At 45.4% G+C, this 15,460-nt stretch overlaps 31 non-coding genes across 31 annotated transcripts; 10 read left to right on the top strand and 21 right to left on the bottom strand.

Annotated features, from left to right (window-relative positions):
• Positions 1–274: 274 nt before the first annotated feature.
• Trnaw-cca lies at positions 275–346 on the bottom strand. The gene has a single exon. It is a non-coding gene; the product is annotated as a tRNA-Trp (tRNA).
• A 118-nt stretch (positions 347–464) lies between these two features.
• Trnaa-cgc lies at positions 465–536 on the top strand. The gene has a single exon. It is a non-coding gene; the product is annotated as a tRNA-Ala (tRNA).
• A 275-nt stretch (positions 537–811) lies between these two features.
• Trnac-gca lies at positions 812–883 on the bottom strand. Its single transcript has one exon. It is a non-coding gene; the product is annotated as a tRNA-Cys (tRNA).
• Positions 884–1,201: 318 nt separating this feature from the next.
• Positions 1,202–1,273, bottom strand: Trnaw-cca. Its single transcript has one exon. It is a non-coding gene; the product is annotated as a tRNA-Trp (tRNA).
• A 118-nt stretch (positions 1,274–1,391) lies between these two features.
• Positions 1,392–1,463, top strand: Trnaa-cgc. The gene has a single exon. It is a non-coding gene; the product is annotated as a tRNA-Ala (tRNA).
• A 275-nt stretch (positions 1,464–1,738) lies between these two features.
• Positions 1,739–1,810, bottom strand: Trnac-gca. The gene has a single exon. It is a non-coding gene; the product is annotated as a tRNA-Cys (tRNA).
• A 318-nt stretch (positions 1,811–2,128) lies between these two features.
• Trnaw-cca lies at positions 2,129–2,200 on the bottom strand. Its single transcript has one exon. It is a non-coding gene; the product is annotated as a tRNA-Trp (tRNA).
• Positions 2,201–2,318: 118 nt separating this feature from the next.
• On the top strand, positions 2,319–2,390 carry Trnaa-cgc. Its single transcript has one exon. It is a non-coding gene; the product is annotated as a tRNA-Ala (tRNA).
• Positions 2,391–2,665: 275 nt separating this feature from the next.
• Positions 2,666–2,737, bottom strand: Trnac-gca. The gene has a single exon. It is a non-coding gene; the product is annotated as a tRNA-Cys (tRNA).
• A 318-nt stretch (positions 2,738–3,055) lies between these two features.
• Positions 3,056–3,127, bottom strand: Trnaw-cca. Its single transcript has one exon. It is a non-coding gene; the product is annotated as a tRNA-Trp (tRNA).
• Positions 3,128–3,245: 118 nt separating this feature from the next.
• Trnaa-cgc lies at positions 3,246–3,317 on the top strand. The gene has a single exon. It is a non-coding gene; the product is annotated as a tRNA-Ala (tRNA).
• Positions 3,318–3,592: 275 nt separating this feature from the next.
• Trnac-gca lies at positions 3,593–3,664 on the bottom strand. The gene has a single exon. It is a non-coding gene; the product is annotated as a tRNA-Cys (tRNA).
• Positions 3,665–3,982: 318 nt separating this feature from the next.
• Positions 3,983–4,054, bottom strand: Trnaw-cca. Its single transcript has one exon. It is a non-coding gene; the product is annotated as a tRNA-Trp (tRNA).
• Positions 4,055–4,172: 118 nt separating this feature from the next.
• On the top strand, positions 4,173–4,244 carry Trnaa-cgc. The gene has a single exon. It is a non-coding gene; the product is annotated as a tRNA-Ala (tRNA).
• Positions 4,245–4,519: 275 nt separating this feature from the next.
• Trnac-gca lies at positions 4,520–4,591 on the bottom strand. The gene has a single exon. It is a non-coding gene; the product is annotated as a tRNA-Cys (tRNA).
• Positions 4,592–4,909: 318 nt separating this feature from the next.
• On the bottom strand, positions 4,910–4,981 carry Trnaw-cca. The gene has a single exon. It is a non-coding gene; the product is annotated as a tRNA-Trp (tRNA).
• Positions 4,982–5,099: 118 nt separating this feature from the next.
• Trnaa-cgc lies at positions 5,100–5,171 on the top strand. The gene has a single exon. It is a non-coding gene; the product is annotated as a tRNA-Ala (tRNA).
• A 275-nt stretch (positions 5,172–5,446) lies between these two features.
• Positions 5,447–5,518, bottom strand: Trnac-gca. The gene has a single exon. It is a non-coding gene; the product is annotated as a tRNA-Cys (tRNA).
• Positions 5,519–5,836: 318 nt separating this feature from the next.
• On the bottom strand, positions 5,837–5,908 carry Trnaw-cca. Its single transcript has one exon. It is a non-coding gene; the product is annotated as a tRNA-Trp (tRNA).
• Positions 5,909–6,026: 118 nt separating this feature from the next.
• Trnaa-cgc lies at positions 6,027–6,098 on the top strand. Its single transcript has one exon. It is a non-coding gene; the product is annotated as a tRNA-Ala (tRNA).
• A 275-nt stretch (positions 6,099–6,373) lies between these two features.
• Positions 6,374–6,445, bottom strand: Trnac-gca. Its single transcript has one exon. It is a non-coding gene; the product is annotated as a tRNA-Cys (tRNA).
• Positions 6,446–6,763: 318 nt separating this feature from the next.
• Positions 6,764–6,835, bottom strand: Trnaw-cca. The gene has a single exon. It is a non-coding gene; the product is annotated as a tRNA-Trp (tRNA).
• Positions 6,836–12,802: 5,967 nt separating this feature from the next.
• On the bottom strand, positions 12,803–12,874 carry Trnac-gca. The gene has a single exon. It is a non-coding gene; the product is annotated as a tRNA-Cys (tRNA).
• Positions 12,875–13,192: 318 nt separating this feature from the next.
• Positions 13,193–13,264, bottom strand: Trnaw-cca. Its single transcript has one exon. It is a non-coding gene; the product is annotated as a tRNA-Trp (tRNA).
• Positions 13,265–13,382: 118 nt separating this feature from the next.
• Positions 13,383–13,454, top strand: Trnaa-cgc. Its single transcript has one exon. It is a non-coding gene; the product is annotated as a tRNA-Ala (tRNA).
• Positions 13,455–13,729: 275 nt separating this feature from the next.
• Trnac-gca lies at positions 13,730–13,801 on the bottom strand. Its single transcript has one exon. It is a non-coding gene; the product is annotated as a tRNA-Cys (tRNA).
• A 318-nt stretch (positions 13,802–14,119) lies between these two features.
• Positions 14,120–14,191, bottom strand: Trnaw-cca. Its single transcript has one exon. It is a non-coding gene; the product is annotated as a tRNA-Trp (tRNA).
• Positions 14,192–14,309: 118 nt separating this feature from the next.
• Trnaa-cgc lies at positions 14,310–14,381 on the top strand. Its single transcript has one exon. It is a non-coding gene; the product is annotated as a tRNA-Ala (tRNA).
• A 275-nt stretch (positions 14,382–14,656) lies between these two features.
• Trnac-gca lies at positions 14,657–14,728 on the bottom strand. Its single transcript has one exon. It is a non-coding gene; the product is annotated as a tRNA-Cys (tRNA).
• A 318-nt stretch (positions 14,729–15,046) lies between these two features.
• Trnaw-cca lies at positions 15,047–15,118 on the bottom strand. Its single transcript has one exon. It is a non-coding gene; the product is annotated as a tRNA-Trp (tRNA).
• Positions 15,119–15,236: 118 nt separating this feature from the next.
• Trnaa-cgc lies at positions 15,237–15,308 on the top strand. Its single transcript has one exon. It is a non-coding gene; the product is annotated as a tRNA-Ala (tRNA).
• The last annotated feature ends 152 nt before the right edge of the window (positions 15,309–15,460 follow it).

The raw sequence follows: 15,460 nt of genomic DNA, 5'->3' as shown, positions 1-15,460 counted from the left end.
CTCTGCCTGGCTAAAGACGTCTAATCGAGCAAAATATTGCGTAATCATTATCTCTCAGTTATATATTAGCGTTAAACGATATAAATATCAAAAATACTAGACACTTCGCGCCTGGAGAACGTGCGAGTCGGCGCCTTCACCTTAATGTCAGAACGCGAAAATTGCACTAGTAGCTTTTTTCAAGCAAGTTCTGTTCGTCCGTTCTCCGTAATCGTTTGGTATCTGATTAAACTGACATACTCGCCTATGGCTTCCGTAAACGAAAATTTCATTGTGACCCCGACGTGATTTGAACACGCAACCTTCTGATCTGGAGTCAGACGCGCTACCGTTGCGCCACGGAGTCGACGCTGCTTAGGTCTTGTCATGAATAGGTTCCTCCAACACTTACTGTACCGTTCAAACCTAAGAAATAATGACAGTAGGATCCACGAGGCACTCGTCCCAGATGTACTTGCTCTGGCGGGGGTGTAACTCAGTGGTAGAGTGTCTGCTTCGCATGCAGAAAGTCCTGGGTTCAAATCCCAGCTCCTCCAATTTTTGTTTCTCCGTGCAGCGGTACAAGAAAACTTTTGCCTATCACCATATTCTACAAAATTCAGTGTACAAGATTCTTCCGCCAAGCAAGTGGATTTCGTACAGTTCGACCTCATGGCGGGAGGACGATGACCTGCAAGACTCTGGGCTGCGATCCCCCCCATTGAAATGTTGCTCCAAAGCCTTCGGTATGGCGTGCAGGGTGCATCTCAAACATGCATTTGCAACTCACCGCGACAATCGTCATTTGTTTTTTCGAGATACTGAAAAATGAAGGGGGCACCCGGGATTGAACCGGGGACCTCTCGATCTGCAGTCGAATGCTCTACGACTGAGCTATACCCCCTTTCACGATCTTTCTGTTCCCATAACTTAAGGAAAAGTATTATACTCTGCCTGGCTAAAGACGTCTAATCGAGCAAAATATTGCGTAATCATTATCTCTCAGTTATATATTAGCGTTAAACGATATAAATATCAAAAATACTAGACACTTCGCGCCTGGAGAACGTGCGAGTCGGCGCCTTCACCTTAATGTCAGAACGCGAAAATTGCACTAGTAGCTTTTTTCAAGCAAGTTCTGTTCGTCCGTTCTCCGTAATCGTTTGGTATCTGATTAAACTGACATACTCGCCTATGGCTTCCGTAAACGAAAATTTCATTGTGACCCCGACGTGATTTGAACACGCAACCTTCTGATCTGGAGTCAGACGCGCTACCGTTGCGCCACGGAGTCGACGCTGCTTAGGTCTTGTCATGAATAGGTTCCTCCAACACTTACTGTACCGTTCAAACCTAAGAAATAATGACAGTAGGATCCACGAGGCACTCGTCCCAGATGTACTTGCTCTGGCGGGGGTGTAACTCAGTGGTAGAGTGTCTGCTTCGCATGCAGAAAGTCCTGGGTTCAAATCCCAGCTCCTCCAATTTTTGTTTCTCCGTGCAGCGGTACAAGAAAACTTTTGCCTATCACCATATTCTACAAAATTCAGTGTACAAGATTCTTCCGCCAAGCAAGTGGATTTCGTACAGTTCGACCTCATGGCGGGAGGACGATGACCTGCAAGACTCTGGGCTGCGATCCCCCCCATTGAAATGTTGCTCCAAAGCCTTCGGTATGGCGTGCAGGGTGCATCTCAAACATGCATTTGCAACTCACCGCGACAATCGTCATTTGTTTTTTCGAGATACTGAAAAATGAAGGGGGCACCCGGGATTGAACCGGGGACCTCTCGATCTGCAGTCGAATGCTCTACGACTGAGCTATACCCCCTTTCACGATCTTTCTGTTCCCATAACTTAAGGAAAAGTATTATACTCTGCCTGGCTAAAGACGTCTAATCGAGCAAAATATTGCGTAATCATTATCTCTCAGTTATATATTAGCGTTAAACGATATAAATATCAAAAATACTAGACACTTCGCGCCTGGAGAACGTGCGAGTCGGCGCCTTCACCTTAATGTCAGAACGCGAAAATTGCACTAGTAGCTTTTTTCAAGCAAGTTCTGTTCGTCCGTTCTCCGTAATCGTTTGGTATCTGATTAAACTGACATACTCGCCTATGGCTTCCGTAAACGAAAATTTCATTGTGACCCCGACGTGATTTGAACACGCAACCTTCTGATCTGGAGTCAGACGCGCTACCGTTGCGCCACGGAGTCGACGCTGCGTAGGTCTTGTCATGAATAGGTTCCTCCAACACTTACTGTACCGTTCAAACCTAAGAAATAATGACAGTAGGATCCACGAGGCACTCGTCCCAGATGTACTTGCTCTGGCGGGGGTGTAACTCAGTGGTAGAGTGTCTGCTTCGCATGCAGAAAGTCCTGGGTTCAAATCCCAGCTCCTCCAATTTTTGTTTCTCCGTGCAGCGGTACAAGAAAACTTTTGCCTATCACCATATTCTACAAAATTCAGTGTACAAGATTCTTCCGCCAAGCAAGTGGATTTCGTACAGTTCGACCTCATGGCGGGAGGACGATGACCTGCAAGACTCTGGGCTGCGATCCCCCCCATTGAAATGTTGCTCCAAAGCCTTCGGTATGGCGTGCAGGGTGCATCTCAAACATGCATTTGCAACTCACCGCGACAATCGTCATTTGTTTTTTCGAGATACTGAAAAATGAAGGGGGCACCCGGGATTGAACCGGGGACCTCTCGATCTGCAGTCGAATGCTCTACGACTGAGCTATACCCCCTTTCACGATCTTTCTGTTCCCATAACTTAAGGAAAAGTATTATACTCTGCCTGGCTAAAGACGTCTAATCGAGCAAAATATTGCGTAATCATTATCTCTCAGTTATATATTAGCGTTAAACGATATAAATATCAAAAATACTAGACACTTCGCGCCTGGAGAACGTGCGAGTCGGCGCCTTCACCTTAATGTCAGAACGCGAAAATTGCACTAGTAGCTTTTTTCAAGCAAGTTCTGTTCGTCCGTTCTCCGTAATCGTTTGGTATCTGATTAAACTGACATACTCGCCTATGGCTTCCGTAAACGAAAATTTCATTGTGACCCCGACGTGATTTGAACACGCAACCTTCTGATCTGGAGTCAGACGCGCTACCGTTGCGCCACGGAGTCGACGCTGCTTAGGTCTTGTCATGAATAGGTTCCTCCAACACTTACTGTACCGTTCAAACCTAAGAAATAATGACAGTAGGATCCACGAGGCACTCGTCCCAGATGTACTTGCTCTGGCGGGGGTGTAACTCAGTGGTAGAGTGTCTGCTTCGCATGCAGAAAGTCCTGGGTTCAAATCCCAGCTCCTCCAATTTTTGTTTCTCCGTGCAGCGGTACAAGAAAACTTTTGCCTATCACCATATTCTACAAAATTCAGTGTACAAGATTCTTCCGCCAAGCAAGTGGATTTCGTACAGTTCGACCTCATGGCGGGAGGACGATGACCTGCAAGACTCTGGGCTGCGATCCCCCCCATTGAAATGTTGCTCCAAAGCCTTCGGTATGGCGTGCAGGGTGCATCTCAAACATGCATTTGCAACTCACCGCGACAATCGTCATTTGTTTTTTCGAGATACTGAAAAATGAAGGGGGCACCCGGGATTGAACCGGGGACCTCTCGATCTGCAGTCGAATGCTCTACGACTGAGCTATACCCCCTTTCACGATCTTTCTGTTCCCATAACTTAAGGAAAAGTATTATACTCTGCCTGGCTAAAGACGTCTAATCGAGCAAAATATTGCGTAATCATTATCTCTCAGTTATATATTAGCGTTAAACGATATAAATATCAAAAATACTAGACACTTCGCGCCTGGAGAACGTGCGAGTCGGCGCCTTCACCTTAATGTCAGAACGCGAAAATTGCACTAGTAGCTTTTTTCAAGCAAGTTCTGTTCGTCCGTTCTCCGTAATCGTTTGGTATCTGATTAAACTGACATACTCGCCTATGGCTTCCGTAAACGAAAATTTCATTGTGACCCCGACGTGATTTGAACACGCAACCTTCTGATCTGGAGTCAGACGCGCTACCGTTGCGCCACGGAGTCGACGCTGCTTAGGTCTTGTCATGAATAGGTTCCTCCAACACTTACTGTACCGTTCAAACCTAAGAAATAATGACAGTAGGATCCACGAGGCACTCGTCCCAGATGTACTTGCTCTGGCGGGGGTGTAACTCAGTGGTAGAGTGTCTGCTTCGCATGCAGAAAGTCCTGGGTTCAAATCCCAGCTCCTCCAATTTTTGTTTCTCCGTGCAGCGGTACAAGAAAACTTTTGCCTATCACCATATTCTACAAAATTCAGTGTACAAGATTCTTCCGCCAAGCAAGTGGATTTCGTACAGTTCGACCTCATGGCGGGAGGACGATGACCTGCAAGACTCTGGGCTGCGATCCCCCCCATTGAAATGTTGCTCCAAAGCCTTCGGTATGGCGTGCAGGGTGCATCTCAAACATGCATTTGCAACTCACCGCGACAATCGTCATTTGTTTTTTCGAGATACTGAAAAATGAAGGGGGCACCCGGGATTGAACCGGGGACCTCTCGATCTGCAGTCGAATGCTCTACGACTGAGCTATACCCCCTTTCACGATCTTTCTGTTCCCATAACTTAAGGAAAAGTATTATACTCTGCCTGGCTAAAGACGTCTAATCGAGCAAAATATTGCGTAATCATTATCTCTCAGTTATATATTAGCGTTAAACGATATAAATATCAAAAATACTAGACACTTCGCGCCTGGAGAACGTGCGAGTCGGCGCCTTCACCTTAATGTCAGAACGCGAAAATTGCACTAGTAGCTTTTTTCAAGCAAGTTCTGTTCGTCCGTTCTCCGTAATCGTTTGGTATCTGATTAAACTGACATACTCGCCTATGGCTTCCGTAAACGAAAATTTTATTGTGACCCCGACGTGATTTGAACACGCAACCTTCTGATCTGGAGTCAGACGCGCTACCGTTGCGCCACGGAGTCGACGCTGCTTAGGTCTTGTCATGAATAGGTTCCTCCAACACTTACTGTACCGTTCAAACCTAAGAAATAATGACAGTAGGATCCACGAGGCACTCGTCCCAGATGTACTTGCTCTGGCGGGGGTGTAACTCAGTGGTAGAGTGTCTGCTTCGCATGCAGAAAGTCCTGGGTTCAAATCCCAGCTCCTCCAATTTTTGTTTCTCCGTGCAGCGGTACAAGAAAACTTTTGCCTATCACCATATTCTACAAAATTCAGTGTACAAGATTCTTCCGCCAAGCAAGTGGATTTCGTACAGTTCGACCTCATGGCGGGAGGACGATGACCTGCAAGACTCTGGGCTGCGATCCCCCCCATTGAAATGTTGCTCCAAAGCCTTCGGTATGGCGTGCAGGGTGCATCTCAAACATGCATTTGCAACTCACCGCGACAATCGTCATTTGTTTTTTCGAGATACTGAAAAATGAAGGGGGCACCCGGGATTGAACCGGGGACCTCTCGATCTGCAGTCGAATGCTCTACGACTGAGCTATACCCCCTTTCACGATCTTTCTGTTCCCATAACTTAAGGAAAAGTATTATACTCTGCCTGGCTAAAGACGTCTAATCGAGCAAAATATTGCGTAATCATTATCTCTCAGTTATATATTAGCGTTAAACGATATAAATATCAAAAATACTAGACACTTCGCGCCTGGAGAACGTGCGAGTCGGCGCCTTCACCTTAATGTCAGAACGCGAAAATTGCACTAGTAGCTTTTTTCAAGCAAGTTCTGTTCGTCCGTTCTCCGTAATCGTTTGGTATCTGATTAAACTGACATACTCGCCTATGGCTTCCGTAAACGAAAATTTCATTGTGACCCCGACGTGATTTGAACACGCAACCTTCTGATCTGGAGTCAGACGCGCTACCGTTGCGCCACGGAGTCGACGCTGCGTAGGTCTTGTCATGAATAGGTTCCTCCAACACTTACTGTACCGTTCAAACCTAAGAAATAATGACAGTAGGATCCACGAGGCACTCGTCCCAGATGTACTTGCTCTGGCGGGGGTGTAACTCAGTGGTAGAGTGTCTGCTTCGCATGCAGAAAGTCCTGGGTTCAAATCCCAGCTCCTCCAATTTTTGTTTCTCCGTGCAGCGGTACAAGAAAACTTTTGCCTATCACCATATTCTACAAAATTCAGTGTACAAGATTCTTCCGCCAAGCAAGTGGATTTCGTACAGTTCGACCTCATGGCGGGAGGACGATGACCTGCAAGACTCTGGGCTGCGATCCCCCCCATTGAAATGTTGCTCCAAAGCCTTCGGTATGGCGTGCAGGGTGCATCTCAAACATGCATTTGCAACTCACCGCGACAATCGTCATTTGTTTTTTCGAGATACTGAAAAATGAAGGGGGCACCCGGGATTGAACCGGGGACCTCTCGATCTGCAGTCGAATGCTCTACGACTGAGCTATACCCCCTTTCACGATCTTTCTGTTCCCATAACTTAAGGAAAAGTATTATACTCTGCCTGGCTAAAGACGTCTAATCGAGCAAAATATTGCGTAATCATTATCTCTCAGTTATATATTAGCGTTAAACGATATAAATATCAAAAATACTAGACACTTCGCGCCTGGAGAACGTGCGAGTCGGCGCCTTCACCTTAATGTCAGAACGCGAAAATTGCACTAGTAGCTTTTTTCAAGCAAGTTCTGTTCGTCCGTTCTCCGTAATCGTTTGGTATCTGATTAAACTGACATACTCGCCTATGGCTTCCGTAAACGAAAATTTCATTGTGACCCCGACGTGATTTGAACACGCAACCTTCTGATCTGGAGTCAGACGCGCTACCGTTGCGCCACGGAGTCGACGCTGCTTAGGTCTTGTCATGAATAGGTTCCTCCAACACTTACTGTACCGTTCAAACCTAAGAAATAATGACAGTAGGATCCACGAGGCACTCGTCCCAGATGTACTTGCTCTGGCGGGGGTGTAACTCAGTGGTTCGAGTGTGGCTCTAGCTGCCGTCGCGTACGGACGTACTTGCCGCCGCTCCGTGTAAACAGCGCTTACGCTAGTACTTATCGTTTCGTGTGTACTGCTTTCTGTTCTGTGTTTAAATTGAGATCTGTTCTACACCAGTTTTGTGTACTGGTTACGTCTTCGGATATTCGTCGCTCTAGGGATTTTCGGTTTTGACCGTAATCCGACCGGTGCTGCACGACATGGCTTCCTCCATCAGGAAGAACACCCTGGTTTTTTCGTTTGAAAAGGAAACTCGCCGGGTTCAACCGTCTGCTCTCGAGGTTCACGAATGGCTCACAGAGGTAATTGGCATTAACCCGGATTCTGTTCATACTACCCAGCTTGATTCCGACAACTACTGTGTGTTTGTTAAGTTCTTTAATCCGTTAATGGTTGATAAAATTCGCGATAAGTTTGGCAACCAAGTCGAGTTTATCCATAGGGACGGCACTCGTAGTATGGTTTCTATCAAAAGGGCTGATACTACATATCGGACTGTTCGAGTTCTTAATTTACCAATTGAACTAGAAAACGAAAAAATTAAGGTTGCTCTGTCTCAATATGGGGATGTAAAAGAAATCATTAATGAACGCTGGTCGCCGCATTATAAACTCCAGTGCTTTAATGGAATAAGGTCGGTTGAAATGGAAGTTAAGTCTAATATCCCGTCACATATCTCCGTTGAAGGTCACAAGGCTCATATTGTTTATACTGGACAAATCCCTACATGTCACGTCTGTAATGAGTCAGGTCATTTTCGGCAGGATTGTCCCCGCCGTGTGTTTGTCTTAAAAACGAACCTCATGCAGCGACGTAAATTGACACTCAGTGACGTTATGGCAAACGGTACACCTGTCCAACCTGTAGATGATGTTGCTAAGGAAAGTTCATCTGACTTTCCTTGCAGTGTCACTGATTTTCCACCTATCGTAGCCCCGACGAATCTCGAATCTGTTCCCCCTGACAGGGATGTGCAGAATAAAAAACGGCCACTGGAGCGAAGCGATGATCATTCAGGAGATGAATTATCTCGCACCTCTCCCACAATCAGAAAACCACGTCCTTCAGCCGACGGAGATTTAGTAGAAGCCGATTGTATGCAGATCGATCCTGCAGTACCACCTGCCACCAACAAATCGGATGTGGAAACGGAGGATCCTACCGACCAGCAGCAACTGTCAACAACTTTGAGTGTCACCGGCGATGTACAACAGCCGCCTCAACGCGACCAACATGAGGAAGTGGCGGGTAAACATCGGCTCCACAACAAACCACGACAACAAGCCACAGGTGGAAACAAACAGGAGAAAGTTGTTGCCAAACAACAGGTCACGACTGTCGGTCGGACGGAAACAGCAACACAGAAGGCCGATGACTCGACAACGATATCGGCATCTCAACCGACGGTACGGCGCAAACTCAAACCACAGCCTAATCTTTCGGCTTCTCGCAATCCATCGCAATCACAACAGTCGCAACAGGGGCAATCAGATTTGAAACAGAAGAATATCGGGTACGAAGTAGTACGTGACGAACCTGACGGCCGTCAAACCACAAGTGCCGGCGAGATCCACCCCCACAGTAGTAACGATTAATGGATCCTTGTTTACGGCATAGTGACGTTGCGTTAGGACGGAAGGCCTCTATAAGTTGTTTTTCTCTTTTGTTCCGTATGGTTTTTTCAATGTTTTCTGTGATGTTGTTCGTCTGACACGCTGACAGTCCTCAAAGTCTAAGTTCAACCTAATGTAGACATGTCTCAAGCCTATAAACTGTTAACCATAAATATTAACAAACTGCAATCCGACCTTAAAGTAGCAATGCTGCGGCAATTCGTTTACGAATCTGAAGCAGACATCATTCTGCTACAGGAGGTGGCAGTCAAAAGTTTTGATATTCCTGGTTTCCAATCCATTGAAAACGTAGCTCACGAACTTCATACAGGCACGGCCGTGCTAGTCCGTAATGGTATCCCCGTCACAGAGGTCGAAAAACTTGAATCTGGTCGCGGTATTAGCTGCAAAATCTTTGATGTCACTGTTGTAAATGTGTACGCACCCTCCGGCAGCAGTTACAAGTCAGCGAGAAGTGCCTATTTTAAAGATGAAGTCATTTATTTGCTTCGAAAGGACCCCGTTAACATTGTTCTAGGTGGTGATTTTAACTGCGTGATACATCAGAAGGATCAGAGGCCACAGTTTAATTACTGTCATGACCTTCGCGAACTCGTCACCAAGGTTCGGTTGAAAGATACGTGGGAAATTCTGCACCCCACCCTGGTTAAATTTACTTTTTTTACCCCTACTTCAAGTAGTCGACTTGACCGGATCTATATATCGTCTCATATCAGCAACCGAGTTCTTGATACTGAAGTTATTCCAGCTCCGTTTTCTGACCATTGTGCCTATGCTGTCACCTTAAATCTCGACAAGCAACCAACAAAAAGGTTCAAAGGGCAGTGGATGCTTAACACTTCTCATCTTCAAGACCTGGAGCTCGAAGATGCCATTTGTGCAACATGGAATTTTTGTCTCCGCTCCATTAACAAGCACAGAACTAAACTAGAGTGGTGGACACACACAGCTAAAAGAAAACTGCGACAATGCCTGATCTCTTACTGCTATCAGAAAGCGACGGATAACAAGAAGACAACAGAATTTTATTATGCCCTTTTAAGAGAATTATATGACAAATCTCATGACTCCAATGTTTACGCTGCACAAATCCAACGAGTCAAAGCGAAGCTGTTAAGCATTAAGCACAGGCAATTAGATGGCCTAAAAATTAAAGCTAAGACCAAATCGGTTAGTGATAGCGAAATGACTTCCTTATACCATCTCATCAAACACCGTTCCAATCGTGTGCGGACCTTCGTTGACGAACTAGTTACCCCAACCGGTGATCATCTTGTGCACCAAAAGGACATTGTTCAGGGTTTTTATCATTATTATAGAGAATTATACTCAGAAGATCCACTTGATGTAAATCTGACGTCTGATTTCCTTCAGCCTTTGGGCAGTAACTTAACTGCAGAAGACAACAATGAATTTCTTGCCGATTTCGCAATTTCAGATGTCTTAGACTTAATTGTCGGTTCCCCTGCAAACAAATCCCCTGGTCCAGATGGTCTCCCCAAAGAATTCTATCACAAATTTTGGCATGTCGTTGGACCCACCCTCACAGAAATTATTAACGAAGTCTTTCGAGGCCACAGAATACCGGACGAGTTGAAAGAAGGTAGAACAGTGCTCATACCGAAACAAAGAGGCCACAGGCAAATTGATAACTTCCGGCCTATCATGCTGTTAAATTTTGATTATAAGACTATTGCCAGAGCGATAAACAGTAGATTAATCTTGATAGCCCGGCATGTCATTAAGAATCATCAGTCTTGCATCCCTGGCAGAAGCGTAATGACCACAATCGCTGACATCAGGGACGTAATTTCGATCACGGCGGCGACCAACATCAACTGTGCCCTACTGTTTGTCGACCTTTCTAAGGCTTTTGATCGTGTGAGTCACCGTTACATCCTCCAGATCATGGAAAGGATTGGATTAGATAACACAGTAGTAACCTTACTCCGCAATGTCATCACAGGCATTACCACCCGATTGTGTGTTAACGGCCAGTTGACAATACCGATTACACTTATGAGAGGGGTCCCACAGGGCAGTCCTCTCTCGATGTTGCTCTTTGCCTTTTCTCTGGAACCTCTCCTCAGGAAACTGGAGTCCACATTACCAGGTCTCTCTATATCAAGAGCTTGTTTTGCAGTGCGTGCCTATGCCGATGACGTCACAGCAGTTATTCTTTGTGTAAACGACGTAAAGACGATTAAAACGGAAATCGACAAATACAGTAAGGTGTCTGGAGCTAAACTCAATGAAGGAAAATGCAAACTGGTTAACTTGAGAGGTCTTGAACATGTATCCATACCCTGGGCCCAAAAAGTGGACAATCCTAAGTCACTAGGTATTATCGTCGACAAATGTCCTCTTAAAATGGCGGCGAAAAACTGGAAAGCTGTTACGAACAGCATGCATGGTCTCATTGTTGAAAACAACTGGCGCTCTGCGAACTTGATAGAAAGGATCAAGATAGTCAATATATGTATTTTCTCCAAAGCATACTACTTGGCACAAGTATTTCCCATACCTAAAGTTCAGGCCAGAAAAATGTTGCAAATAGCTAGCAGATTCGTGTGGAAAGGGAACATTTTTAAACTCGACAGTGCCACGCTAACAAAATCACGACCCGACGGCGGGCTAGGGCTCACTGACATCCATAAAAAAGCCAATGCCCTTTTTCTGAAACGCACTTCGCGCCTAGTATACAGTCACGACCCAAACATAACTGCAAGTCTGTTCCACGTCCTTCGCCCTGGAAACATACACCCGCCCGTCGACATCAGCAACATAAACTACCAGCTGAAACATGTACGAGAATATTTCATTGAAACAAGTTATGTAGGCGAAAGCATCTTACAAAACTCGCATTTGACAACGAATGAAGTCATGCAGAAATGGTCTAAGATGCGTCAATGTAATACAATTGAGGCAAAAAATCCATCTTGTAACTGGAAGACCCTATGGAGGAACATTAGTCTTAAGATTCATACATGGGATGTTGCATCAACTTGGTACCAGGTGGTGAATGATACCATCGCCACTAATGTCAAATTACACAGAATAGGCTTACATCCCTCTGATAAATGTGTTAAGTGTGGTTTAATCGACACTTTGCTTCATCGTTTCACCTGCTGCGGACACTTACACAACTGGCGATGGGTGAGGGAAAAACTCGCACTATTATCGAGAAGCTCGCCAGCGAGTATCTCGACCACTATCATCACGAACCCAGATACGGACTACTATCCTATGGCTAAGAATACTACAATGATGTGGATATTGGCAAATTATGTGCATTATACGATCACCAGACGGGACGGCGACAACCTAGTTGAATTTTTGGCATACATGCATACTGCTTATTGGAGAATAAAACAAACGGGCAACTTGACAAAAATCTTTGGCAATATGTTGGACATTGTTTTTGAAAAACAAGGGATCGGTTAGTCTGTTGCTGCTGCAGCAGCCCCTCTCATCTGCCTCTACCGAGCAGACAATTGTGACGAGTTCCAGTCTCAGCGTCCGTCATGTTCAAATTGATCTCAGATACACAGTGACAACGATATTCAAAAAAAAAAAAAAAAAAAAAAAAAGTGGTGGAGTGTCTGCTATAAAAAAAAAAAAAAAAAAAAAAGTGGTTAAAAAAAAAAACAAGTGGTTAAGGCGTCTAAAAAAAAAAAAGTGGTTAAGGCGAAAAAAAAAAAAAAAAAGTGGTTAAGGAAAAAAAAAAAAAAAAAAAAAAAAAGTGGTTAAGGCGTCTGACTCGAAATCAGATTCCCTCTGGGAGCGTAGGTTCGAATCCTACCGGCTGCGTGCGATTTTGAAAATAAAAAAAATAAAAAAAAAGTGGTAGAGTGTCTGCTTCGCATGCAGAAAGTCCTGGGTTCAAATCCCAGCTCCTCCAATTTTTGTTTCTCCGTGCAGCGGTACAAGAAAACTTTTGCCTATCACCATATTCTACAAAATTCAGTGTACAAGATTCTTCCGCCAAGCAAGTGGATTTCGTACAGTTCGACCTCATGGCGGGAGGACGATGACCTGCAAGACTCTGGGCTGCGATCCCCCCCATTGAAATGTTGCTCCAAAGCCTTCGGTATGGCGTGCAGGGTGCATCTCAAACATGCATTTGCAACTCACCGCGACAATCGTCATTTGTTTTTTCGAGATACTGAAAAATGAAGGGGGCACCCGGGATTGAACCGGGGACCTCTCGATCTGCAGTCGAATGCTCTACGACTGAGCTATACCCCCTTTCACGATCTTTCTGTTCCCATAACTTAAGGAAAAGTATTATACTCTGCCTGGCTAAAGACGTCTAATCGAGCAAAATATTGCGTAATCATTATCTCTCAGTTATATATTAGCGTTAAACGATATAAATATCAAAAATACTAGACACTTCGCGCCTGGAGAACGTGCGAGTCGGCGCCTTCACCTTAATGTCAGAACGCGAAAATTGCACTAGTAGCTTTTTTCAAGCAAGTTCTGTTCGTCCGTTCTCCGTAATCGTTTGGTATCTGATTAAACTGACATACTCGCCTATGGCTTCCGTAAACGAAAATTTCATTGTGACCCCGACGTGATTTGAACACGCAACCTTCTGATCTGGAGTCAGACGCGCTACCGTTGCGCCACGGAGTCGACGCTGCTTAGGTCTTGTCATGAATAGGTTCCTCCAACACTTACTGTACCGTTCAAACCTAAGAAATAATGACAGTAGGATCCACGAGGCACTCGTCCCAGATGTACTTGCTCTGGCGGGGGTGTAACTCAGTGGTAGAGTGTCTGCTTCGCATGCAGAAAGTCCTGGGTTCAAATCCCAGCTCCTCCAATTTTTGTTTCTCCGTGCAGCGGTACAAGAAAACTTTTGCCTATCACCATATTCTACAAAATTCAGTGTACAAGATTCTTCCGCCAAGCAAGTGGATTTCGTACAGTTCGACCTCATGGCGGGAGGACGATGACCTGCAAGACTCTGGGCTGCGATCCCCCCCATTGAAATGTTGCTCCAAAGCCTTCGGTATGGCGTGCAGGGTGCATCTCAAACATGCATTTGCAACTCACCGCGACAATCGTCATTTGTTTTTTCGAGATACTGAAAAATGAAGGAGGCACCCGGGATTGAACCGGGGACCTCTCGATCTGCAGTCGAATGCTCTACGACTGAGCTATACCCCCTTTCACGATCTTTCTGTTCCCATAACTTAAGGAAAAGTATTATACTCTGCCTGGCTAAAGACGTCTAATCGAGCAAAATATTGCGTAATCATTATCTCTCAGTTATATATTAGCGTTAAACGATATAAATATCAAAAATACTAGACACTTCGCGCCTGGAGAACGTGCGAGTCGGCGCCTTCACCTTAATGTCAGAACGCGAAAATTGCACTAGTAGCTTTTTTCAAGCAAGTTCTGTTCGTCCGTTCTCCGTAATCGTTTGGTATCTGATTAAACTGACATACTCGCCTATGGCTTCCGTAAACGAAAATTTCATTGTGACCCCGACGTGATTTGAACACGCAACCTTCTGATCTGGAGTCAGACGCGCTACCGTTGCGCCACGGAGTCGACGCTGCTTAGGTCTTGTCATGAATAGGTTCCTCCAACACTTACTGTACCGTTCAAACCTAAGAAATAATGACAGTAGGATCCACGAGGCACTCGTCCCAGATGTACTTGCTCTGGCGGGGGTGTAACTCAGTGGTAGAGTGTCTGCTTCGCATGCAGAAAGTCCTGGGTTCAAATCCCAGCTCCTCCAATTTTTGTTTCTCCGTGCAGCGGTACAAGAAAACTTTTGCCTATCACCATATTCTACAAAATTCAGTGTACAAGATTCTTCCGCCAAGCAAGTGGATTTCGTACAGTTCGACCTCATGGCGGGAGGACGATGACCTGCAAGACTCTGGGCTGCGATCCCCCCCATTGAAATGTTGCTCCAAAGCCTTCGGTATGGCGTGCAGGGTGCATCTCAAACATGCATTTGCAACTCACCGCGACAATCGTCATTTGTTTTTTCGAGATACTGAAAAATGAAGGGGGCACCCGGGATTGAACCGGGGACCTCTCGATCTGCAGTCGAATGCTCTACGACTGAGCTATACCCCCTTTCACGATCTTTCTGTTCCCATAACTTAAGGAAAAGTATTATACTCTGCCTGGCTAAAGACGTCTAATCGAGCAAAATATTGCGTAATCATTATCTCTCAGTTATATATTAGCGTTAAACGATATAAATATCAAAAATACTAGACACTTCGCGCCTGGAGAACGTGCGAGTCGGCGCCTTCACCTTAATGTCAGAACGCGAAAATTGCACTAGTAGCTTTTTTCAAGCAAGTTCTGTTCGTCCGTTCTCCGTAATCGTTTGGTATCTGATTAAACTGACATACTCGCCTATGGCTTCCGTAAACGAAAATTTCATTGTGACCCCGACGTGATTTGAACACGCAACCTTCTGATCTGGAGTCAGACGCGCTACCGTTGCGCCACGGAGTCGACGCTGCTTAGGTCTTGTCATGAATAGGTTCCTCCAACACTTACTGTACCGTTCAAACCTAAGAAATAATGACAGTAGGATCCACGAGGCACTCGTCCCAGATGTACTTGCTCTGGCGGGGGTGTAACTCAGTGGTAGAGTGTCTGCTTCGCATGCAGAAAGTCCTGGGTTCAAATCCCAGCTCCTCCAATTTTTGTTTCTCCGTGCAGCGGTACAAGAAAACTTTTGCCTATCACCATATTCTACAAAATTCAGTGTACAATATTCTTCCGCCAAGCAAGTGGATTTCGTACAGTTCGACCTCATGGCGGGAGGACGATGACCTGCAAGACTCTGGGCTG

This window comes from Schistocerca americana, chromosome 3 (assembly GCF_021461395.2).
Source record: "Schistocerca americana isolate TAMUIC-IGC-003095 chromosome 3, iqSchAmer2.1, whole genome shotgun sequence".
Classification (NCBI taxonomy): domain Eukaryota; kingdom Metazoa; phylum Arthropoda; class Insecta; order Orthoptera; family Acrididae; genus Schistocerca; species Schistocerca americana.
Note: the sequence above shows the minus strand (reverse complement) of the source record. Positions and strands in the feature narration are given on the sequence as shown.